At 40.1% G+C, this 22,888-nt stretch overlaps 1 pseudogene; it reads right to left on the bottom strand.

The window, feature by feature from the left end:
• Positions 1–7,196: 7,196 nt before the first annotated feature.
• LOC138814314 (serine/threonine-protein kinase 16-like) overlaps positions 7,197–22,888 on the bottom strand; it is a 31,506-nt pseudogene continuing 15,814 nt past the window's right edge.

Here is a 22,888-nt window from a genome sequence, read left to right as displayed (position 1 = left end):
TGGGGGGTTTAATTTTTTGAGTTCCAAGTATATTTTAGATATGAGACCCTTGTCCGTTGTATGGCTAGTAAAGATCTTCTCCCAATCCGTGGGCTTTCTATTGATCTTGCTAGCTATGTCATTTGCCCTGCAGAAGCTCTGCAACCGTATGCAATCCCATTTGTCCAACCTTTCTTTGCTTTGTTGTGTTTCCGTGTCTCTATTCAGAAAATTTCGGCCTGAGCCAAGGAGACCTAGGGTTTCTCCTATTCCATCCTGTAATGTTTTCAGAGTGTCTGCTTTGACTTCAAGGTCTTTGATCCATTTGGAGTTGATTCTGGTGCAGGGTGATATATAAGGATCTAGCTTTAGTTTTCTACATGTAGTTAACCAATTTTGCCAGCACCATTTACTGAAGAGGTTGTCTTTCTTCCATTCTATTGGTTTAGCTCCCTTATCGAAGATTAGATGGCTATAGGTCTGTAGGTTCATTTCTGGGTTTTCAATTCTATTCCATTGGTCCTGAGGTCTGTTCTTATGCCAATACCAAGCTGTTTTGATTACTATGGACAAGCTAGATTTCACTGAAAGTAATTGTTTTATACACCAAAGGACACTAAGAATATATTAAATAGGTGAAAATGGGCACAGGACTTTAATGGACCTCTCTCCAAAGATTAAAAAATCACCTGTAAGCACAGGAGAAAACACTTATACTCACTACTTATTAGAAAAGTACAAATTCAATACTCAATGAGGTATTACTTGACATTAGGTTGGTTGTTATAAAGGAAAGGAAAACATTGATATCATGAAGGAAAGCAGGAATCCTTTCAGGTTGCTAATGGAAACGTAAAGTAGTGGAACTATGGTGGGAAATGTTGTGGTAATTCCTTTTAAAAAAAAGTGGAAATTACCTTATGTCCACCAATATCACTACTAGTATGTGTGAAATACTTGAAGTCAGGAGTTCACACAGGAAGTCAGACTTTTCATGGTAGAATAATTCACAATAACCAGAATGTAAACTCAGTCTCAGCATTTTTTTGATGAATGGATGAAAAAATAAAATGTGGTATATACATATGATGAAATATTATTCATTTTTAATAAGGAAGAAAAATAGCCAGTCACCAGTGGCTCATGCCTGTAGTCCTAGCTACTCAGGATGCTGAGATCTGAGGATCATGGTTCAAAGCCAGCTTGGGCAGAAAAGACCCCATGAGATTCTTATCTCCAATAAACTACTCAAAAAAAAAAAAAAAAAGCCAGAAGTGGCACTTTGGCTCAAGGAGTAGAGAGCTAGCCTTGAGCACAAAGAGGCTCAGGGACTGCACCCAGGCTCTGAGTTCAAGCTCCAGGACCAGCACGCAAAATACATAAAATAAAAGGAAGATAATTCTGACTAAAGCAAGGATAAGAATGAGCCTTGGGATTATTATGTGAAGCAAAATAAGCCAGTCACCAAAAGACAAAGATTATTATGATTTCACTTACACATGGTAAAAGAATATTCAAATGGAGGGCTGGGAAGTTGGCTCAGTGGTAGAGCGCTTGCCTTGCATGCCTGAGGCCCTGGGTTTGATTCCTCAGCACCACATAGGCAAAAAGAAAAAAGCCGGAAGTGGCGCTGTGGCTCAAGTGGTAGAGCGCTAGCCTTGAGCTGAAGAGCTGAGGGACAGCGCCCAGGCCCAGAGTTCAGGCCCCATGACCAGAACCCTCCCCCCCAAAAAAGAATATTCCAATGGAGAGGAAGTAGAGTAGCAACTGTCCTGGGATTGGGACACATGGCAGAAATGGGGAATTAGCATTTCATGGACAGAATGTTTCACTTGAAGATGAGACTGTTCTGGAGACTGATACTTCTGAAGGTGTCCCAACAATACCAATGTACTTAATGCCCTGAAATGCATGCTTTAAAATGGCCAAAGTGGTATGTAAAATTTTTAAAAAGTGCCAAAGAAGCGAGGCACTGGTGGTATATGCCTATAATCCTAGCTACTCAAGAGGCTGAGCTCTGAGGATCACATTCAAAGCTAGCTAAGCAGGAAAGTCCATAAGACTCAATATTTCTCCAGTTAATCACCAAAAAGGGAAGCTGTGGCTTAAGTGGTTGAGTCAAAATGCTAAGGGATAGTGCTCAAGCCCAGAGTTCAAGCCCTAGTACCAGCACACAAAAAAAGTATGAAATAAAATAAAATAAAACAACAATGCCTACACTGGTCCCAATCACATCTAAAAATCTGGTGGAATAATTCACAGATTTCCTCTTTCCCTGGAAACCTCCCAACCAGTGACCTCCTTCCTTTCTTTCATATCAGGATGTGTTGATTTCAAGATTTCCCTTTCTAGCTCTATTGTTGGAACCCTGGCTTCCTTAATTTATGTCTTGATTTATTCCCTTGTTGTGGTAGACAATGGTCTATATGGAAGGATGCTTAGGTATTAAATCTTCTGAGTCTTTCCATGTTGAAAATGTCTTTATTTTGCCTTCCGTTAAGCTGAATTTCAATTCTCAGGAGACATAAATCTCCTGCTCATTTTTTTTCCAGTGAAGGTTGCTAGTTGACCCACTGCACTCATGTTAGTAGATGTGGACTTTCACATCTGAACTCTGTCACCTTTGCTCTTTCACGGATTCTGTTGTTTAACTGGATGATTATCTCTATCTATAGGTTTTCCTAAAATGAATGGGAATAACTGGTTAGTATCATTCCCTGGTATTTTCAACCCTGTTCATCTTCTGTGTTTAATCTTTCACTCCTGTGTCTAGAGGAAATTGTTGAGATTCAGGAGCTATAATCTGCATGAAATGTTTTCCAGAGCCTAAGTCTTTCCTTCAGTTTTTGTTTCATTTCAAAATAGTTTTGGAAGCCTAGTGCTGGTGGCTCACCCCTGCCATCCTAGCTACTCAGGAGGCTGTAATCTGAGGATCAATGTTTGAAGCCAGCTCAGACAGGAAAGAGTATGTGAGACTTTTATCTCCAATTAACCACCAAAAAGCCAGAAGTGAGTGTTGCTCATGTGGTAGAGTGCTAACCTTGAATATCAAAAACTCAGGGATAGCACCCAGGCCCTAAATTCAATCCCCAGTACTGGCACACACATGTGCATGCGTGCGTATGTGTGAGTGCACGCACACACACAGACACACACACACACAATAACTATGGAGTCGAATTTGCAGTTTACTTTTTCTTTTTAAGTCTCATAGAGTAGATCATACTGGTAATTCCAGCACTTGAGAGCCTGAGGCAGAAGATTCATGAAGTTGAGGCTAGTCTGGGCTGTATAGAAAGATCCTGTCTCAAAAGAAAACAATAATAACATTAATAGCAGTATTGTAAACCAAAAAGTTCATTTCCAGAGAAGCAAAACATCAACTAAAAAACCCAAAGATATGACTGAAAAACCTTAATTTGTTATCTATGAATTGTTACCTTCAAAGATTCATTTTAGGCACATAATTAATCAGACCTGCGTTAACCAGACCCTGCATTCTCATAACCACATATCTGTGAGAGCTAAGGAGTAACATGTTGCAGGCTTCATTGAGCTTCATGTTTTTCTTTTTCTTTGTTTTGTTTGTGCCTTTGTACGCATTTGTATCTAAGTGTTTTCAATCCTTAAGTAAATATCAAAGACCCAGATCTATATTTGGATATGGGTATAATCAACATCACCTTCAGTTAAACATGCTGCATTTTTACAACAAATGGCAGAAATTGGCCTTGATGGTTTCCAGGAGGCCACATTTATAAATATGAAAACAGAAAAGAAAATCCTGCACCGAGGTAGCAGATGACTCATTATAGCTCCTGTAGTGAGAGGAAGACAATCCACAAGGTCAGTACATTTACAAAAGATACAATAAATTATATAATGCCCCAAACAAGCCTTGATCATATGAGGCAGGCCTTCTGCTCTATGCTGACAGCTTTTAAGTTGCTAACATCTTACGCCCTTCACCTGCAGTGGGTTTTGTGCAGACAAGTGAAACATTCTGGAGCAAAACTATCATTTAAAAATCTCCTATGTTGTGTGCATCAGAATAAAATAATTGCTTTCCTTTTCCATGTAAAGATGGGGTCAGAGAACATTGATAAAAGAAATCTATAAATAACTTTCTAGAAATGGCCTTTCTGACTCAGGAAACCTTTATAACAAGCACCTAGCCCATTCGACCAGTAAGTTAATTTGAAATTCACTCTGCTATATTTATTTTCTAACCTATCCATTAATGGATACAGGAAGATTGCACAGCAAGAAAGAGTAAGGTGTAGGAAGTGATGAGCTATAAATAAAATATACAGAGAAACTGAGGCATCAAAGCTTCCTTGATTTTTTTTGGGGTGGGGGAGCGGTGATGGGTACCAAAGCCCTTCTAGTAACAGGCCACTCCCCTTTCTCAACCTCTCCTCCTTGCCTTCCAAGAAGCTGTTCAAGCAAATTGTTTGTCTTCACCTGTTTGCAGTTGCCTGCCTCTCTCTCCCTCTCTCTTTCTCTCTTTCTTCTTCTCTCCCTCTCTTTTTCTCTGTCTCTCTCTGTCTCTTTATTTTGCTGGCTTCCAGTTTTGAACTCAGGGATTAGCACTTGCTCAGCTTGCTGGAGTCATGTTCCTAGCCCTGCTTTTCCCTGGTTGTAGTTTCTTTGGAGATGGAATCTCATGGAATTTTCTGCCCACACTGGTTCCAAATCTCAATCATCTGGATTTCAGCTTATCTAGTAGCTAGAATTACAGACATGAGCCACCAGTGCCCAATTCCACCACTCTCTTTGTCCCAGGATGCCTATAATGGCCTCAAAACTGTTGTCAAACCTTCTGCAGGGCATGGACCTTATAAGTTAGCTGTCCAGCTGTTTGCTACCCACAGAGACACATTTTTTTTAATTTTTACATTATTATAAAGATGTTGTAGAGAGGGGTTACAGTTACATGAATAAGGTAATGAGCATATTTCTTTTTTTTTTTTTTGTCAGTCGTGGGGCTTGAACTCTGGGCCTGGGTGCTGTCCCTCAGCTCTTCTGAGCATATTTCTTGTTGGAGAGAGACATATTTTTAAAAAGTGGTTCAGTTCAGATAGGGAGAAGGCTGAGAAGAGCCACAGCAGCTGTGGGTTATGTTTCCTGTGACAAGCATGAGGCCTGAGGACATTTGTCCACTGTCCTATTTACCCTTCCCAGTCACTGTCCCAGGTGAGCATTCTTATTTCCTGGCTGTGTCTTGGAATTCACTCCAGGTTACTTCAAAACCCATGTTCCTTATATGGCATTAACTTTATCGGACCCACATTAGAGTAGAACAAAGTTAGAGTGGGTTAGCAGTTTCTGGCTTCTGACGGAAAGTCCTCTTGGTCTTCTACACACACCCCTCTTTGATTTCCATTCTTATGCAACACAACATTACTGCTCAGAGGCTGCTACCAAGAAGGACGGGTCCTTTATTCTTGAGAAGGTCAGCTTCAGTTGACAGTCCCTCGGGAGCTAGGGCCAGAGCAAGAAAGAGATAGGGCAGTTTTCTTCCAACATGTATCAGTCATGTGACTCCACTCCTCACCCTCACCTGCCACCCTCGATTCTCCACAGATGATCCTTGGGCTTGTCAAGGCGATGAAGTGGGAGTGCCCAAAGATAGAATTCAACATGTCATTTTCATTGCAATGGCAACACTGGTCAGAAGCCCCCACTTAGTGTGGATTCATCTATGTTCTCCAGTTGTTGAGTGTCACTGATGCACATCTGCATGGCAGTCCTAAGCTACAGGACCAAACCAATCTGTGTCCACCACAGGACTGTAGCTGAATGTGATGGATAGACAGGGCACCCCTCCTGGCCCCACCTTCTCCACTAGACCAGAAGCTTTTTGCCTGGGAGCAGAGTCCAAGTGGCAAGAAGGACATCTTTACAACTCTTCTAGCCAGAATGCCACTTCACTGCATGATCTAGGTATCTTCTTAATTTTCTGAAGAGCTCACGTGGCCTCCACAGCTTAATTACTGAGCTAAGCAAATGACTTAGTTCTACTGTACCTTAGCATTTCCATATGTAAAATAGGAGTCGTAATAAATGCTCTCTTATAAAGGGGTGTGAACATTAAATGAGAAGATTCATGTGAAGAGCTTAGCCTTGTTCCTGACTCTTGGAAAATGGTCAAACTATTGTTTGATTGCCACCATTGTTGTTTGAGTTGATCACAGAACCAGTCAAGGCAACCATATCCCCTTCCTTAGTCATAGCCATGTGCAGCATCAGGTAGTAAGGTGAAGATTATAGATATGGTAGATCTCATTGGCTTAGGTAGTTTTCTTTGTCTCCAGCTAACAAGTGATTGATTCAGAATTATGAGAGAAGTCGGGTACTGGTAGCTAATGCCAGTAATCCTAGCTACTCAGGAAGCTGAGATCTGAGAATTGTAATCAGAAGCCAGTCCTGGGAAAGAAAGTACTTATGACTCTTATCTCCAATTAACTACCAAAAAGCTAGAAATAGAGCTGTGGCTCAAGTGGTAAAATGTCAGCCTTGAGTGGAAAAACATGAGCCAGGGCCCAGGCCCTGTCACACATACAATGACACACATACAATGGCAGAAAAAAAGTATTATTAAATTTACAACTTTGGCAGGGGGTGGGGGAGTGGAGGTGTTGGGGGGAGTGTATGGGAGGGTGGGGAGGGAGATGGGAAGGGATAGGAAGGGGAAACAACGTGGGAGGCTACAATGCTTAAGAAATGTACTCATTATCTTGCTCAAGTAATTGTAACTCCTCTGTATGGTATTTTCTCAATAAAAAAAAGAAAAAGAAAAAGAAAAAAGAAAAGAAAAAAAGTATTATTGTGTGTATAAGATGATGCTAAGTGAAATGAACTCCAAGATATGGAAACAAGAGGTTTTTCTTTGCTGTTGTTGTTGTTGTTTTATCAACCTGCTTTCACTTTATTCTCCTGTTTAGATATTCTCCTGCCCCCAAATTTGGATGCAGAACACGATGTGAGCCCAGCAGTCCAGCTCAGAGCTATATAACATACTTTGTTCCACTTTCCCCACCCCACCCCACCCAGAGTCAGCCCCTTGCTCAGAACAGACATGAGATTGAGATAGTGTGGTCCCCACCCCTGTCCTCTGTAAGAGCAGTCCTAGTAGAAATGACAGAGTTCCCATGATCATGAGAGCCTCTTCCAAATCACAAGGGGCCACCCTCTCCACATGGCCACTGATGGGTTCATATTTGAGTGGTAGGCTGGCCAAGAGTTGCAGGCTGCAGTGCCTCCAACTGACTGAGGAGAAGAGGAACGTGAGGGCATTGTTGGGGGTCCACAGTCATCATGGAGGTTAGCAGGTACTGCAGGGCTGAAGAATGCCTGGGACTTTGTGGGATGTTGAGTTGGTTCTGAACAGCAAGAGCCACACTGCCACCCTTCTGGAACACCATGTCATAAGGGCCTTCCCCAAACATCATGGCAGAAAGCACACAACCTAGAGACCACACATCAGTCCACTCATCAATGACACAGTAGCTCTGCACAGAGAAGAGTTCTGGGGCCGGGTAGGAGATGGTGCACCTCTGTGCTAACCACTCTTACAGCGCTAGGGCCTGTTGGGAGCTCTCCACATGAATACATGCTTGATTCATAGAACCTAAGTCCATTAAAAACTGGCTGCTCCTCATCTCCAAGCAAAATATTGGTGGGCATCAGGTCCCTGTGAGCATAACCTTTGACATGAATGGCCTCCAAGCCTCTGCAGATACCCAAGGAGCAGCTGAAAGATTTGATTCTCAGTCAGGAAATTGCCTTGGTCCTTCAGCCTTTCTATTTCATTCCACAGTGTACCTCTCTTGAAGAAAGGGAGCAGCAGCCAGGCCTCATACTTAGCACCCCGCTCTCTCAGAGAGTAAGCCATGAGGTGAAGGATGTTGGGGTGATGAAAGAGGCCATGCATGTTTGCTTCTCTCTGGGCCTCCTTCCGGTCCTGCCCTCCCCCAGTTTCTGGATGAAGAGGTAATGCTTATTGTCAATGATGACAGTTCCCGTGAGCAGATACACGATGAGCAGATACACATGTCTCAATCATTCTCTTTAAGGATGGTCTCTGATCCCTGGTGAGCGAGCTTTTCTAGGCGATGCACTGAATGCCCAGCGGATCATGCTGGCTCGGGTTGGAACCTGTTGTTGTTGATTTTAATGTACTATGTGATTTCTTTTTTTCTTTTGTGTTTTTTTTCCCTATGGTTTATCCTATGTTGTCACTGTATTTGATTTTGGGACCCTGGGTATTGTAGATACGTTTATCTGAATTAGGGAAGGGAAGGGAAACAACAAAATATCGAGACAAAGGACAAAAGGAGAACCAATGCAATAGCGATACTCACAAGACAATACATTGGAAATGAACTATACAATTTGGGAGAGGGGTTGCAGGGACAGAAAGTAGGAGAAAAATGAAGGAGGAATGTACTTACTACCTTACATATTTAACTGTAACCCCTCTATACATCACCTTGATAATACAATTAAATTTTAAAAATATTATTATAATTGTTATTATCCTTTTTCACTCAAGGCTAGCACTCTACCATTTGAGCCATAGCTCCACTTCTGGCATTTTTTTCCCAGCATTTTTATGATTAATTAGTTAAGAGTCTAATAGACTTTCCTGCCTGGACTGGCTACTGTGATCCTCAGATCTCAGTCTCTTGAGTAGCTAGGATTACAGGTGTGAGACACCAACACTCAAATGTACAATGCATCTTGATCAATGTTACTTTTCTTTTGTTCTTCCACTTTAAAAAACAAAGATTTTGTGTGGAAATATCTAATATACTCACATTTGCAGGTTGGAGTAGATTCTCAGCTTCTGAAATTTCCCAGAATACTTGTTTAATACTCATTTTATAAGGTTTGCTGGTATGTCTTAAAAATCACTGCTAATAACACAGATATTGAACAAAGCATATATATGTATTTGTGTAGTGTATACACGTATAAATTTATATAGACATGCACTTAAAAATCCACATGCGCTTGTGCCAAAAAGAAATACAAATGGCTCCAATAGAATAAAGTGATTGTAAACTAAATATTTTCTTGTGTGCTTCAGACAAATGTTTTCTGCTTATTGCTATTCTAGGGCTGGCTACTTTTATGTTTTACAGTGCACTGCCATGGATTCCTGTGCAGCATAATAATCTCTATCCGTATCAAATTACTCTGATTGCTACCTGCAAGGCTCTGTGATTTCAAATTGTTTGAATTCATGGTGCCATTCAGGTAATGTTCAAAAATGCAAATATTCACAGTGGGAATGTCCACCAAAGTCATTTTCCCACATCATAGTGAGGGGGAAAAAATAGAAGTCAAAATGGGATAGCAACAAATTGGCATAAAAACTCCAGCACCATAGGGGTGGGCAACTGAAGTTAAGGTGGGAAGAGATGTCAGTGTCTTGAGAGAGTTATTACAAATTAATAACATAACCTTGAGAGCTTCAAACACAGGCTTTCCTATAAAATCAAGCCAATAGAGGACTTTCTGCTAGATGTTCAGATTCTACTTGGCACGTTTTTAGAATACTCCCTAATGTGTATGATTAGAGCGCCTACCTTTTGACACACTTTGAGCCAGGCTATTTTTAAGCTTCTGCACAGAATTCCGCTTCTTCAAGCTGTAAAGCTCCTGAATTCTGAGTGTCAAAGACAAGCTTCCAGCTGTTTAAATCATAGGCAGGGGGGGCAGCATTGGTCCAATTACTAGAGGAAAGGGAGCCTATAGGAGTTAGTGTAGTTAAAAGGGCAGAGGAGGAACACAGAGAGGATTGATGGCAAAGACAGGATACTTGATGTCTGTCTGTATAAGACAAGGCATGTAGAGGGTGAACTCCCCCCGCCCCCACCTCCCGCCTCAGGATTGAAGGGACTCATTGTAGATGTGTGAAAGAGACTTATAAAGAGGCCAGTCTGTCTTCAGTATTCTAGGAATAAAATAGTACAGGGTTTCTCAAGTATGGTGCTATTAACAATGCTGGCCAGACAAATCTTTATTTTCCTGTGTATTGGAGGATGTTTAATATCCTTGACCTCTACCAACTAGATGTTAGCAGTACTCTGCCTGTGATCAGTGAGAATGTCTCTAGTCATTGCCATATGTCTTGTGGGATGAGGACTGAGTAGGATTGATCTGGCCAGAAAACCATCAACAGAAAATAGTTTGCATTAAGCACTTTTTCATACATCAGTTTTTCTGAACCACTTACTCCCAAACAATTTTCTTCTGGCCTTAAAATGGAAAGTGACAAAGCTCTAAAATTGCCTGTCCTTTGATATTTGTTAGATCTTCACAGCCATTGAATTATTTTTATATGACAATAATGGCTGTATTTGAAGATAAGTACCTCTTTGTGTTTGTTTGGGTGTGTGGTAGTGCATTTGAACTCAGGGCCTTCTGAACCATTCTACCATTTATACCATGCCCTAGCCATTTTTGCTTTTGTTAGTTTTCAAATAAGTTCTCACTTTTTGCCTAGGCTAGCCTGTACTGCCATTCTCTTATTTATATTTCCCACGTCACTAGGGTGATACATAGTTCGTACTACCAAGCCCATCTTTTTGTTGGTTGTCATGGAATTGAGATTGGCTGGTCTCATGACACAATCCATGTAGTTAGGATTACCATCATGAGTCATTAGACCTGTTTAAGTTCTCCATATTATGGAGACTATGCCTAGATTGGGAGGTAAGATAGATCTTACTGATTCTGTTTTTGGAAATTTTCAAGAGAATTCTCCATCCTCATCCCTTCAAGATTTTGCATAGTGGATTGGATCCCAAAGTCAGTGTGGTTTAGCTGTTCTCCTCCATGCATGCATTCCTCATGGGAAATAGAAATGACTAGGTTTGAATATTCTGATGTCCTGTGCACTGATTTCCATCACTGCTTTTCTGTTTTGTTTTTTGGTTTTTTTTTTCTTTCTGTATTGGTCCTGGGGCTTTAACTCTGGTTTGGGCTCTGTTCTTTAGTGCTCTCCCTCTCCCTCTCCCACCTCCCCTCGCTTCCCCCTGTCTCTGTTTCTCTCTGTGTCTCTGTCTCTGTCTCTCTCTATGTCTCTGTCTCCGTCTCTCTTCTCTCAGATAGCACTCTACCACTTGAGCTATCTGGATTTTTTGGTGGTTAGAGATAAGAGTCTCATGGACTTTCCTGTCCAGACAAGTTTTGAACCACAATCCTCAGATCTCAGGTTTTCTTTACCTAGGTTTAGAAAGCTGAGCCTCTGGTGCCTGGCCCTGCTTGTTTTATTTTTAAGAAAGGGTCTTGCTACATATTACCAGGCTGATCTGGAACTCTACATCCTTCTACCTTAGCCTGCTAGGACTATAGGTGTGTGCCACCATAGCAGCATAATTCATTTTTTATTATATTTTATTTTGTTGTAAAGGTGCTGTACAGAGGGGTTTCAGTTGCATAAGTAAGGTAATAAGTACATAATTCATTTTTAATTTCATAGATTCTCTTGTGTTTCAAACAATCTTACTTAATTTTGTTCATTATTGTTTTTTTCTGCTCTGATAAAAATAGAGACTTTCACTAGAAACCATTCTAAAGCTTTTTACACAGGCCATTCATACTGGGGGAAACTTTACATTGTTAGGTTGTAAAGCAAGGTAAAAAATAATGCAAACATCCACTTGGAAATAAAAGCCCTCCCTGTGCCTGTGGAATTTTTAGGGACAAGATGTTATTCCAAGTTTCATTCGAACAACATTTTCATGTAAATCGCCCAGGAATTCCAGGTCTTCAGGTCTTGGGTATGTAAGTTATAGAATGATGCTCACAATTTCTTGCTGGATCAAATCTGCAGATGATCAACTTCAAAAGAAATACCTTAATAATACCTTTATTTCCTTTGGTTTCAGCAGGGAAAATTGTCTGTGTGCTTGGACCAAAGAGACTCCAGTAAAACAACAAAAAATGTAGGTGTCAGATGGAGATTAAAAAAATATATATATGGCCTTGCTGGATGATGGTGGCTCACACCTATAATCCTAGGTACTCAGGAGGCTGAGATCTGAGGATCAGAGTTCAAAGCCAGCCTGGGCAGGAAAGTCCGTAAGACTCTTATCTCCAAAAACTAGAAGTGGCTCAAGTGGTAGAGTGCTTGCCTGGAGCTGAAGAGTTCAGGGACAGCAACCAGGGCCAGAGTTCAAGCCCCACAACTGACAATACACACACACACACACACACACACACACACACACACACACACACACACACACACACACACACACAGCCAGAATAGCTCTTTCCCTGAGTCTCTCTGCTTACAATGATTCTATGCTAGATAAAATTATTCTATGAAAATAACTTTATAGATCCGCTGTATATAGATAGCATAGATATGGAAAGATGTCTTGAAGTTTCAGTGAGTTTGTTCCTGAAACTGTGGGGGGAGAAAGTACATGGGCTTTCATTAAGGACCTGTATCTTAAAAGATGAAGGTTTTAAAGTATATCATCACTTTTTAGCATTCAAACTCCAAAGGTCGATGTGAGATGTTCTCAAGAAGTAAGGAAATGCAACTCCTGAAAACAGACACCATGTGCTTAGAAATTCTGATTCAAAGCATTACATATTTAGAACCATCCCCACTTTTTGCCAATACTGGGACTTGAACTCAGGAATTGGGTGCTGTCTTTAGCTTTTTTTGCTCAAGGCTGACATGCTCTACCACCTGAGCCATAGCTTCACTTCATGTTTGTGTGTATGTGTGATTAATTGGAGATAAAAGCCTAATAGACTTTCTTCATTGGGCTGGGTTTGAACTATATTCCTCAGATCTCAGCCTCCTAAATAGCTAAGATGACAGAGTGAGCTTCTAGCACCTGACACTCAGATCTTATTTTTAAGATGCTTAAGATTTCCCTCCCTATAGCCAGTTGGTGAATGCAAGAAGAATCAATAGATTTTAAGGTTGTTTTGTTTACTTTGTCTTGCTTTTGTTTTTTATTGGTACTGAGATTTGAACTAGCAGATGTTCTACCAGTTGAGAGCCATTCCAAGTACTTTGGTTTCTTTTAGTGCTTTTGTCCTTGGCTGCTAGCCTTGGACTAGGCTATGATCTTCCTACCTCCCAAGTAGCTGGAATTATAGGCATATAATTCCATACTCAATTTATTTTATTGGGATGGGGGTCACTCTAACTTTTTCCCAGGCTGTCATTGAACCACACTTCTCTTGTTCTCTGCCCAAGAAGGATTAATTTTTTTAACCAAGTAAATTTCTCACTAAGATATACTACATAATATTTTCAGGACCATGTAGAATGACTATATTAAAAATGAAAGAAGTCATTAAAGCAAAGGAAGTGTCATTTTAAGCTCAAGAAAGACATTTTCCCTTTTATCTTTCTAGTCCTTCTGCTTTCTGACCCAGTGAGTTCTTTTAGCTATTAACAGATGACCAGGGAGCTAATTTCCATGGTTCATTTTTTTTATTGATAAGGACACATACAACTTTTTGTTCCCCAGTCCTGGGGCTTGAACTCAAGGCCTGGCTCTTTCCCTGAACCTCTCTGTGTTCAAGGGTTGTACTCTACCACTTGAGCCATAGGGCCACTTCCTATCAGAGATAAAAGTCTCTTGGGCTTTCTTGCCCAGGCTAGATTCAAATCACGATCCTAAGATCACAGCCTCTTGAGTAGTTAGGATTACAGGCATGAGCCACTGGCGCCCAGCTTACATGCAGCTTTGGAATGTTTTTATAAACCAGCTAAAAGCTTATAACCCAAATTGTATTTGATTCAATTAAATACTTTATTAAATGTGTATTATGAATTGTAAGAACACCATTGTTTGTGTACTATTAAGGATAAAGCTGGGCTGTCCATGAACTAAGGTATATCCTCCATTGTAAAATAAGCTCTAAATTCAGAGGCATCAAAACATGAGCCAGTGTTATAGGTGTTAGAAGTGATGGGGTTATGGGTTCCAGTATAGAGGTCTTACACAATGCTGGGAACCAGCTACCATCACTTCCTTCCCTCTAGATATCTCAGGAGCTCTTTCATTCATGGACTTAAGACACAGAAGGTTAAAGAAACAGGTTAAGATCACTTACTGCATTGAGAGAGGAGGGATTTGAACCCAGGATCTCTGGCATTGTACCTCTATTTCCCTCACAAGTAGACTGCTTTATCACTTCAACAGAGTCTGGACTGGGAAAGAGATGATCAGTAAGGAAATGAAAGAAAACCAGATAAGAATGTTTTCTTTTACTGTTTTTCAACGTGTGTATGCATGCATGTGTGTGTATGACATTTGAAAGCAATATTTTTTCATGTGAAATTTAATAAATGTATGCCTCATTTTTAATTAGGTTCAAGCTGTTGATGATTATCTCTTTTTTCTTTCTCTCTATATATACAATTTCAAGCTGTTGGTTTATGTATGCATATACACAGGCACTTCATATTTTTATGTGGTACAGTTGTTTTTGTGATACATAGTTTAGAAGTTTAATGTTGACCTCATACATATAATAACAAGAAACACACAAGGCCCAGATGACTCATGGCTGTAATCCTAGCTACTCAGGAAGCTGAGATAAGAGGATCATGGTTTGAAGCCAACCTGAGCAGAAAAGTCATGAGATTCTTATGTCCAATTAACCAGACAATGACTAGAATTGGAGCTGTGGCTCATGTGGAGAGTACCAGTCTCGCATGAAAAAAAAAAAAACAGTGAGAGCATGAGACCCTGAATTCAAGCCTCAGTATCAGTACTCCTTCCCTTCCTGCCCCTACCACCCCCCTCCAAAAAACGGCAATTCTGCAAATAAGCCACAGGGTCAAGTAACATTAGGTAAGTGTTGTTATATGGTCGTGTCTGCTTTTAAAGTGTCTAGCATGTGAGTAATCCAGGATTGCACAAAGGATTCTTCTGAGACCTATGTCACACATCTCTCTCAGCAGGACCCACAAAGCACACACAAACAGAAGAACACACATATGTGCGCACGCTTCCTTCCAAAAATCTCATTTTCATTCTTCTAATCTCATAATTGAAGTTCGTTGTGTGAATAAACCAGAAAAAAACAACAAGATTTGTACTGACATTGTTCTCCCTAAGAGCTAGACAGAGACTTCAAAGAATGAAATGTCTGAGATAAACTGTCCTCTCGGCTTCACCTTGCTCTGGAAAAGAGAAGGGTAGAGGTTGTGGGTGGATGCAGAGGCTATACATTGAACAGTAGGATGGAGACGAGGCTGCAGCACAAGTGGGCAGCAGTGGCAGGTGGCCAGACACACAGGGAAATCCAGGGGAACAATGGTAGATGTGGTTTCTGTCTGCGAGCCTACAACTGGAACTCACACACTCAACTTAAGGTTCATGTTGCAAATGAAAGCCAATATTAAAGCTGAGCCACTGGAGGAAAAAGAAGAAAAGGAAAGGGGAGAAAAGCTTTTGGTCCAGTGGTGTTTAATACTCAAATCACCAAGGTCAAATTCAAGTTCCATTTCTGCAGGGGTGTCCTTTGGCCTAAGGGCCACAGGTAGCAGAAACTTGCAAAAGCCATAGAGAGTAGTAGACTTAATCAGACTTAGAGGAAAAAAAAATAAGTGAGAAATGTGTTAGAACATAAAATTTAATTCTGAGCTTCCTCTGATTTCCTTTTTCCTTATCTTTTTCTTTCTCTTAGAGAAGTGGGCGGGGGGGGGGAGAAGGTTATCCATTTTATTATTCCTTAATTTTCATCTTGTAGCTCATTATCTCAATCAGCACATTGCAGTTGAGTGCAATGATTTCTGAGGAAAATTCCAGCAGGTTCCCAAAGCTGTTGATGAGCTGTGGCTAATCGCCATGGTTAGCATTTTCTGTCATTACCTGAAATGGGTTATAGTCATTTGACTGGCAGGAAGGTTAAAGAAAGAACTATACTACAGAAGTTATGTGATTATAATCGTTTTACCTCTGAGAAATTTGAGATAAGAGAGAGAAGCGTAGAGATCATGAAACAATGACCACCTAAGACCAATTAATGCAATTTTATCTGACACTAGTGGGTGCCACACATCTAATGTGTATCCTCGGAGAGATTGGGCATGCTTTGGAAGTTTTTGAATCAGAAAGGTGGAAGTATCTAGTCTGCAAAGGGCATTTCCCTTGTGGAATGGAGATCTAGCTTCACAAGCAATGCCTGTGTGTTGGGCATTCATAAAGAATTGAAGATGTTGGAAAGGTTACACAAAGAGATTAGACAGAACAGCATTCCTGTGCTAGAAGTGAAGACTGAGAATTTGAATCACTGTTTGCCACTAGGTTGGTGCTCTACTCTTAGTCCTTCTCTCCTTTCAGCCTCTTCATCTGTGAAATGAAAAGATACTCATTTACCTCCCAGGGTATCTTTGTAGCATAATAGATATTAAAGTTTGGAAGGGACAAATGAAGTAGTCTAAGGGTATTCTGGGCCAGAGTTAAGATCATTTGGGTGGAGAAATGAAATATATGAAGCTTGAAATGAAAATTTGTAACCAAATCTGTCATACCCCACACCAAAAGAAGGAAAGAATATGTAAGAAAGGAAGGAAGAGAGAAGGAAAAAAGAATGAAGGAGAAAGAAGGAAGGAAAGAAGGAAGGAAGGAAGGAAGGAAGGAAGGAAAGAAAGAAGGAAGAAAGGAAGGAAGGGAGAGAGAGAGAAGGAAAAAAGAAAGAAAGGAAGAGAAAGAAAGAAGCAAGCTGAACACTGAAAGAGAAGAGCCCAGATGCCTGGTATAACTCAAAAGTATGGTCTTGTCAAAGGAGAAATCTGAAAATACCTCTCTACATTAACAACAGTTGAGTAGGTAAAGACTCGGTTCCCTAATCTTAAGGGGCTATGGTAGGTTTCAAACTAAAAGAGAAATAAAAGTTGCCTGCTTATGAATAGAAATTGTCACAGACAAAACTGGAAAGGGGGAACAAATAAGGACAGAGGAAGTGGGGTATGTAAAATATATGCAAATTCAGTAGGAAAAACAACACTAGTTGGAGAAAAAAAATGACAAAAAGATACAATAAAACAAACAAAAAGAACTCTTCCCTCCACTTCCTGGCCAAATCGATTGTTTGCATGACACAGACAGTTAAGCCCAAATGGTTATTGGGTGGATCCAGGAAGACAAGAAATCTTAATTAGTAGTTTTCAATTTGGTCTTACAATATGTGGAATTCTGGCAGAACCCAGAGTCATGGATCATAACCATCCAACTTGTCTACAATAGAAAGTTGAATAAAATCAGATGTTTCCTTGGAGCTGCAGAAGCCCAAAGGCTAGATGTTTCATGGTTGTATTTGGGAAAACTACCAGAATGGGTGGGGGTAGGTACACCCCTGACCTTGCTTCTGTCTTAGATGGATTGGCAGTGTTTTTGTTTGATTTTTTGGGGGGTTTTGTTGTTGTTGTTTAATTCTAAACAAAGTAAAGGGATCCACATTGCCTTCCTCTGCGTGTGACAAAGATGACCCAGGGGAGCAAAGCAAAATAAATTAAAGATTTGGAAACCAACCAAGATCAAATCTTATTTCCAAGGCAAGAAGAATGAAAAATAAGCTTTCAGGGTGGAGGCTGATGACTGATGCATCCGTTCTCTGCTTTTTTGTCTATGATTATGTAGTCAAGGCGAAGGCAAGTGAAACCTGAGTCACTGAGCCTGTCCTGGTCATCCATGAAGAAATACAATCCTTTCGACCAGCCCATTCTATGCAATGGCAGAACTCAAGTGCTTCTCAATCACGCAGGAATAACACCTGGCTTCCAGGAAGTCACTAACTTGTTTGACTTATGCAGGCATTGGTTCTTGAATATTTTTATGTGAAACTCAAGAGGAAGGAGAAACATAACAGAAAGATAGTCCTCTTCCCCAATCTTGCTTCCTGGACCACCTTCTCCTCTGAAAACTAGACATTCCTAAGTCAGCCCAGCAGGTAAGCACATCCGCTACAGATGGGCAAATACTCCCATATCTTTGGGATCTCAACACATTTTCCTTCTTGACACTCTCTGCTTTTTTTTTTTTAACAAAAAGATGAAATTTTTCCTAGCAATAAGGGCTTAGATGAGAAGAATCAGAAATAGAAAAAATGTCCTGGATCAGAAGAAATCAGAAATGGAAAAATGGAATCTTGGCTCAGCTGAAAGTGAAAAGAAGTAAAGGAAGTCACATAGGTCTGAGCTGAAAACAATCCCTGTTTCAGTTTCCTCCTCTGGAGACACGCCACCCTTCCATCAGCAACTCAGGTATTGGGCCTTGCAAAAGTGGTTGTACCTGTCATCCAAGGCTCCTATCTTCCATGGCACATGGACATTTTCAGATCTGAAAATGAATGTTAGGCAGTAAAAGGACTGACTCTAAACTCAGTGTTGAGTGGAGAGTTCTGGGGGATTTACATTAAAGAATATGAGAACACATGATCATCCTCACTCAGTTTGAGAAAGAACCAACACAATTTCCTAGGAAAATGGCGATAGCCCCCATCAGTCTCCAGCAGTTCCCACCTGCCTGCCTTGTTTTCTGTGAAATACAGTTGAACACAATTTTCTCTGAAAAGCTCTAATGCTTTTATACTATTTATTTGAAATGACATGAAACAAATACTTTGGTTAACTTCGTCCAATCCTTTAATTGGAACACACACACACAAACATACAACAACAACAACAACAACAACAACAACAACAAACCTTTATAAACAGATACTGAGATTTGGTCTAATACTTGGCTCAAAATACAAGCCTTCCTTCCACCAAGTCTCCTGAAATAGTATTTGTAAATGATTAATTTGTGTGTAAGGGAACCATTTCCTGTAAATCAATGTACCTTACTTTAGATTTCAATTTAATACACCCCCCTCCCCGTCCTTGGGAAACAAATGGTGAACAAATTACTTACAAGCTTCATAGGAAAAATGCCATATGTTATTTTGGATGATTTCTCTAGATTTTTATTCCTTTTTCACTGGAAATCTGTATTTCTCAATAATGTTTCAATTAAACTAATAGAACACAATAGATCTGAGATATCTGTGTTGGTAATAAACGGAATAGACTGGTTCATTGGGCATTTTTATTGTAGAATGGACCCTAATCAACAAATACAGATGCTCTTAATGATGACATTGCCATGAAATGGCTTGAGCTTTTCCAGTTTCAGGCCTTCTAAGAACTATATAGGTTATTAAGGAGAAGAAAAATAAAGAAGGGCCACTCACCATACTCAAAGACAAGCATGCTAAAACCCTTCAGTAAGAAAGACTTTTTCTGTTCAGCCAGAACACCAGAAACAGCAAGTTGAAGGACTCTCTCTTTTTAAACATATAAAAGTAGCAGATTAAGGGATCTCTTTAGTGGAGTACTTCTAAAATTGTGATATGAGTCTGTTCCTCTTTGTTATGTCTTGAAGATAGGCAAAATCTTTTCTTTCTTTCTTTCTTTTTTTTTTCTTTTGCTTAATAGATTCCTGTGCTTTCAGAAATCTTGTAGGCATTAGGGTTGATCCTTGCCCGTTGGGAATATCTGAATCAATCAAGAGGAGAAAAGAATGCACCAAGCAGAACATTTTGACTGCTGGAGGGCTCAGTTACATCTAAGGAACTTGAAGTATTTTTCACAATTCTCAGAGGTCTGAGAGCCATAGGGATTTACTTTCCTCTACAAGGAAAAGCTCCCATTCCTGGGTACAGTGGTGCTTTCCCTTTGTTAGTAGACAACAGGGCAAGGTCAGCAATGAAGTTCAAGAACTGGTACTCATCTCTACACTCCCATCATCCTGAGGGCTGGCAGGGTATCATTTCCTGGGAATTTTACAAATCAAGAAAAACCTTTGCCCTCTAAGGGAAATTGGATGACAATTTCGACTATGGTTCTGAAACTTGTTTCTTTGATGTCGTGTCCTAGCATAATGGTCTTATTCCATGACTATTTATGTGATATTTGGCAAGTTATTTTTTTAATATTATTTTATTTTATTTGAGAACATACTGTACAGAGGGGCTACAATTACATGGGCAGGATAATGCATACATTTCTTACCAAACATTGCAGCCTCCTCCTTTGTTTACCCTTCACCTCCCTTCCCAGCCTCCCCCCTCCCCCCACCCAATTATACCCCCCTCCCCCCCCCCCACCGACATTGTAAAGCTGGTTTTGACATGACATTTTGTACTTCTCATTGTTGCAACAGGTCCACCTGAATCCTTAAACGACTTGTTTGCCCCCATCTCCTCCACATGTTATACTGACATCAAATATAGTGAAAGTGGGGGTTACACTGTGGGGGAGGGACATACAAAGCAACAAAGAAATAATCTTATAAATGCGTTAGAAACATATGCATGAAAGAAACGAAAACATTAAAATACATATTTAAGGGTTCATTTTCCTAACATCACATTATCTGACCTTTTCTGCTTGACTCATACCTATACTAGATATTGCAAATAAGGGAAACCATGGGACCTATGCTTCTTTGGGCCTGGCTTACTTCACTTAATATAATTTTTTCCAAGCCTTTCCATTTCCTAACAAATGGGGAAATGTCATTCTTTCTGATGGAGGCATAGAATTCCATTGTGTATATATACCACATTTTCTTGATCCATTCATCTACTGAGGGGCATCTGGGTTGGTTCCATATCTTAGCTATGGTAAATAATGCTGCAATAAACATAGTTGTGCTGGTAGCTTTAGTGTGGTCTTGTTTGTAAACATTTGGGTAAATGCCCAAAAGTGGGATTGCTGGATCATAGGGGAGATCTATGTGAAGTCTTTTGAGGAACCTCCATACTGCTTTCCAAAGTGGTTGAACAAGTTTACATTCCCACCAACAATGAAGTAAGGTTCCTTTCTGTCCACATCCCTTCCAGCATTTGTTGTTGTTAGAGTTCTTGATTTTTGCCGTTCTAACTGGAGTGAGGTGATATCTCAATGTTGTTTTGATTTGCATTTCTTTTATGGCTAGGGATGTTGAACATTTCTTCATGTGTCTATTGGCCATCCTTCTTTCTTCTTCAGAGAAGCTTCTCTTTAAGTCTTTCGCCCACTTATTTATTGGGCAGTTGTTTCTTTGAGGATTTGTTGTTGGGTGGTTTAATTTTTTGAGTTCCAAGTATATTTTAGATATGAGACCCTTGTCCATTGTATGGCTAGTAAAGATCTTCTCCCAATCGGTGGGCTTTCTATTGATCTTGCTAGCTATGTCATTTGCCCTGCAGAAGCTCTGCAACCGTATGCAATCCCATTTGTCCAACCTTTCTTTGATTTGTTGTGCTTCCGGGTCTCTATTCAGAAAATTTCGGCCTGAGCCAAGGAGACCTAAGGTTTCTCCTATTCCATCCTGTAATGTTTTCAGAGTGTCTGCTTTGAGTTCAAGGTCTTTGATCCATTTGGAGTTGATTCTGGTGCAGGGTGATATATAAGGATCTAGCTTTAGTTTTCTACATGTAGTTAACCAATTTTGCCAGCACCATTTACTGAAGAGGCTGTCTTTCTTCCATTCTATTGTTTTAGCTTCCTTATCGAAGATTAGATGGCTATAGGTCTGTAGGTTCATTTCTGGGTTTTCAATTCTATTCCATTGGTCCTGAGGTCTGTTCTTATGCCAATACCTAGCTGTTTTGATTACTATGGCTTTATAGTAGAGTTTGAAATTTGGTATTGATATTCCTCCAGCAGTGTTCTTTCCGTTGAGGCGCGTTTTTGCTATTCGGGGTCTTTTATTGTTCCATATGAATTTTTGGATTGCCTCCTCTATTTCCTTGAAGAATGAGGGTGGAATTTTGCTAGGTATCGCGTTGAATTTGTAGATAGCCTTGGGAAGTATTGCCATTTTCACAATGTTAATCTTGCCAATCCAGGAGCATGGGAGGTTTTGCCATTTTTTAAGTTCTGTGTTGATTTCCTTTTTCAAGATTTTAAAGTTTTCATCATAGAGGTCCTTCACTTCTTTGGTTAAGTTAATTCCTAGGTGTTTTATTTTTTGTGGGGCTATTACAAATGGAGTTGCTTTCCTAATTTCAGCCACACTTTTCTCATTGTTGGCATATAGAAAAGCCATTGATTTTTGGGGGTTAATTTTATAACCTGCTACTTTGCCAAAGTTTTGAATCAGCTTGAGTAATTTGGGAGTGGAGTCCATGGGATTCTTTAAATACAAGATCATGTCATCTGCAAAGAGGGAGAGTTTTATTTCTTCTTTCCCTATTTGGATCCCCTTTATGTCTGCATCTTGTCTTATTGCTGTAGCTAGGCATTCTAATACTAGATTGAAGAGGAGTGGAGAGAGTGGGCATCCTTGTCTCGTTCCTGAGTTAAGAGGAAATGGCTTTAGTTTTTCACCATTGAGTATAATGCTGGCTGTAGGTTTGTCATATACAGCCTTTATTGTATTGAGGAATGTTCCATGGATTCCTAATTTTTCCAGAACCTTCATCATAAAGGGGTGTTGGATCTTGTCAAATGCTTTTTCTGCATCTATTGAGATAACCATGTGGTTCTTATTCTTGCTCCTGTTGATGTGATGAATAATATTAATTGATTTGCGTATATTGAACCAGCTTTGCATCCCTGAAATGAATCCTGTTTGATCATGGTGTATGATTTTTTGGATGAATTGTTGAAGTCGATTGGCCAAAATTTTGTTGAGAAGTTTTGCATCAATGTTCATCAAAGAAATGGGTCTATAGTTCTCTTTCTTTGATGAGTCCTTGCCTGGTTTTGGGATGAGGGTTATGATGGCTTCATAGAATGTGTTCGGTAGTGAGCTTTCTCTTTCAATTTCATTGAAGAGTTGGAGGAGTATTGGTGTGAGCTCTGCTTTGAAGGCCTTGTAAAATTCCGCTGTAAAACCATCTGGTCCTGGACTTTTCTTAGCTGGGAGGTCTCTTATTG

This window comes from Dipodomys merriami, unplaced genomic scaffold, assembly GCF_024711535.1.
Source record: "Dipodomys merriami isolate MVZ:Mamm:240054 unplaced genomic scaffold, mDipMer1.0.p SCAF_6, whole genome shotgun sequence".
In the NCBI taxonomy this organism is placed as follows: domain Eukaryota; kingdom Metazoa; phylum Chordata; class Mammalia; order Rodentia; family Heteromyidae; genus Dipodomys; species Dipodomys merriami.
Note: the sequence above shows the minus strand (reverse complement) of the source record. Positions and strands in the feature narration are given on the sequence as shown.